Here is a 4,248-nt window from a genome sequence, read left to right as displayed (position 1 = left end):
AATAAGTGAACTCTCTAGTAAAGAGATCAAGTTTAGTTTGAAATCATGACCCTGTGACAATTATGAATTTGTAAAACACCTTCTCTCAGATATATAAGTGCCCCCTTCCCCTCTCTGTCTCCCTCCCGTTCTCTCTTTATTAATAATATAAATCCTCCTCAATAAATCTATGCTTTTGTTTTAATGCAATTTATATGTAATAAAACACTATTATTTTTAAATGAAAATGATTCATTTTTATAAACCTTAACTTCTCTTGTTTCTTTGGGCCCCTGGAAGTTAGTTTCTGTTACTAGGATGTGTCCTATTTTTTCCCTGACAAGGCAAGGCTTGCAGGTGAAATACCTATAAGCAAATATCTTGAGATAACTTTCTGCCTCTAGGCAGAGATCCCAGCAGTGATGCCCGATGTACGGTTAATGGACCATATCATAAAGACACACATTGTTAGACAGTACACAAATGTTTGCAGTAGTTAGGAAGCATTTCAGCCAGGAGTGTTTTGACCCTGGCCATCTGGGCACAACTTATAAATATGTATAGAGATCATTTTTGAATCCATATTTTGCCCATGTGATGAAAGGTAGATATATTTTCAGCAATAAAGGTATTCAAGAGCACACAGTTTGCTTCTCTTAAGCGCTGCCAATATAATTTGCATTTAATTTGCTTATGTGTAGCATTGAGCAATAGATTCTAAAAGCTACAAAATTTTGATTGATTGAAATTGAAAATAGCTTCGATGCTATTCTTGTGCCCTTCATGTGTGTGTGAAAGAGAGAGAGAGAGAAAGAGAGAGATAAATAGATTTTGGAGTGTTAAGTTTTACCTGAGAAGAACTTATTATTTTTTATATGAACAACTAGAGGCCCAATGCATGAATTCATGCATGGGTGGGGTCCAGATGGTCCCACCTCCAATGGGGGTGGGGGTATCAGGGGTAGGGCCGCCAGGAGAGGGACCGTGGGCAGTTGGCTGGCCACCCCGTCCTTGATCAGGGTGGTGGGGGCTTATCGGGGGTGGGGCCAGCCAGGGGGAGAGGCCACAGGTGGTTGGCCAGCCAGCCCCACCCCCTGGTTGAACTTCTGGTCGAACTCCTGGTCGAGGGGACAATTTGCATATTTGCCTTTTATTATATAGGATGTAAAGCTAATGCTACAGTGAAACACACTATTATTATATAACTACTGCATGGTGTGTTTTCCAGAACTAAATGAATAAACATGTAATGCTTTAAAGTTAAGGCATAAACAAACATTATGCTCTCTTATTCCACACTATGAGGGGTATTTAATTTTAAGGTTACTGATTTTGAATTTCATTGAATTTGAACAAAAGAAAACCATCGAAGGGATATTCTTTCTTTATGATTGTTAGTATCTGCTCCAAAGCCATGTTTTCTATCCCTTTCAAACAAAACTATCTTTTTTTGCAAAATTAGATTATTAATTTTCACAAGGCACACATCTCAACCTTCATGGTATTTTCTCAATATAATCATTAAGAGAAAGTTCATGAATACTTAATAAAAAAGAGGCATTTGCATCATATAAACATGTTCAATCTCCTGTTCAGTATGCAGTGGTTGCACTACCATCTGGCAAAGGTTTCAGTTGAGTGAAGCTGAAGCAATAAATTAATACAGTAAAAGATGCTACCAACTATTTTAAGCCAATTAAAATGCTTGAAGCAGGCTCAATGCATGTTAAAATGTTATGTCTGCTTCTGCCAACAGCCATGTATGAAAGAAATATAATGAGCCAACCATGGCTGAAGTTAGCAGGAGTCAAGGGTGCTCCTCATTGTGGTCACATATAGCAAAGGCTCACACAATTAAAACTGAATCCTGGCACATAGCCACCCTCCTCACCATGCCATTCCTACTTCTCAGGCAAAGGGTGAAACTTACTGTTTATTCTTATTGAACATATTAATGTTGTATTTCAAATGACAACATTTAGGATTGCATGTCCCTTTGAGAAATCTCTACTGATGAAATCTAGTCATGGAAAACTAACATTTAATTTATAAAATTTCTAGATACTATTGCTGGATGACTTATTTATTGTTGTTTTGTTTTAAAACTATTTTATGTTTTAAATGCAGAGAGCTAAAAAGAAGGAAAGTGATTTTATAAAAATCTTCATATACACACTTGATTCTCATAAAGTCATTTTAGTGTGGAAGCAATAGATTCACTGTGTTTCGTGTGTGGTATAGTAAATGTTATCTCGGACAGCAAGCACATGAGTAAGCTCTCCCCACATTGCCTGGAGAAGAGACAAGCCATGTCAGCTGACTTCTGCCCCAATTCCCAATCCACAGAATTGAGATTTTTGAGATAGTTTGTTTTTTAGTCGGTTAACTGTGGGAGTTGTTAGGCAATAAAATGTAAATGATGCATCTACTAAAGAAGCCTTATTAGTATCCTAATGTAAAATTTTCTTATTCTCATGGTCAAATAAAAGGAAACTACATTATAACACATTTTGTGAAAATATTAACATTTTTACTTCAAAACAGGAAGAACACATAATTAAATATGTCTACATTCCACATATTAGCAAGAAGATACTGTACTTGTATCTATATTGACTCACACAATAGAGTAAAATGAATTTTCAGAGAACAATTCATTTTCATAATGCATGTCTATATGTTGGTGTACACTGATGATCAATACATTAGAAGACCGCAAGTGTATATTTCTCATCCTAAAGATTTACATATTTTCACAAGGCAAAATGAATCAATATCATCTATCTATCTATCTATCATCTATATATCTATTAACTCTCTACCTATCATCTATCTACCTATCATCTATCTATTTCTCCATGAATAGTACTGATATTCTTGGGGATGGCTGCATTCTCCTGTGTCCTCGCTAGGTCTTCCCCCTGTGTGCACATACCCCTGGTATCTCTTTGTGAGTCTAAATTTCTTATCAGAACACCAGTGAGTTTGGATTACATCCCACCCTAAAGGCCTCAATTTAATTCAGTCACTTCTTTCAATGCCCTATCTCTAAACCCAGTCACATTTAGAAATACTGGGGGTTAAAGCTTCAACTTTTAAATATTTCAGGGGACACAACTTACCTCATGTAACAGGCAGTATCTATTTCAAACATTAAAAATAGGTCTGCAGTGTTAAAAGGCAATGATACTGTGGAAAGCTCTGTGGTTAAGAGTTAATAGTTCTGAGTCTTAGATCTCACTCTCTCTCTCTGTCTGCTCTTGTACAAGTCCATATTTTTCTATGCAGTACTTTAATAACTTCAGTAATGGAATGAAAAGGTGGGACCAAAAGATTCTTGAGGTCCTTCTTGCTGAAGTTCAATGATCCATGAAATTTTTAAGTATGTAAAAATTCATTTTGATTTCATACCACCTCTGATATTTTCCATAATATGAAATAATGAAGTCCCAATTTCTCAAGGTTCCTAGGCTATCTTTTAAAATAAGAATATAACTCTTTCCACTTTGTTGCCTTCAAAGTTTTGCTATCAGGACTGTGTTAAAAATGCGAAATGAATTTTTAACAGAGCATTGACACTTGCATTGTTAATGTGCCTTCAGGCATGTAATTAGTTGAGAAGTTTAATCTTTTATATTCCGAATTTTGATCAGAATGCATAAGCTCAGAAAAGCTATAAAGTATTGACCAGCATCTTTGATAAAAATTAAAAAAGTTTTAAGCAAAGCACTTGAAAGCATTTCCTGTAAATGCAGCTGCTGCTTGTTGCTTTGCAATGACTATATTAAATATAGTAAGATTTGTTTTCCTCTTTCTATAGTAACCAGAAACAAAACATTTGCTAATTTTTCTACCTTAGATTTTTGAGAGACTTATTTTGCTTGAGAATATTTTAAAAGAGTCATGTATAACTTTCTGGTAAATGAATGATATATTCTAAGAATGATTCATCTTTAAGAAGGCATGCCACCTATTAAGGAAAATAAAAGTCTGCTAGATGCATATAAAATTAAATTGTATTATATGCTATTTAATCTAAATTAATATATTTCTCATTTATTAATGTTGTGTATATACTAATATACATATCTATTTCTGTAGCATTAAACCTTGTATTAGAATACATAAATTATATGAGATTAGAAGATGTTAGTATTGTAACACAAACTGGTAATTCAGTTGTGTAAGGACCAGAAAAAGTAACCTCACATAAGAACCAAAGACATATCCAAATTGGAGAGAATTAGAGACATTGACCACATCAGTCAG

This window comes from Myotis yumanensis, unplaced genomic scaffold (genome assembly GCF_028538775.1).
Source record: "Myotis yumanensis isolate MYYU_CA2020_CCGP unplaced genomic scaffold, mMyoYum1.0.hap1 SCAF_5, whole genome shotgun sequence".
Taxonomy (NCBI): Eukaryota; Metazoa; Chordata; class Mammalia; order Chiroptera; family Vespertilionidae; genus Myotis; species Myotis yumanensis.
This window is presented reverse-complemented; position numbering follows the sequence as displayed.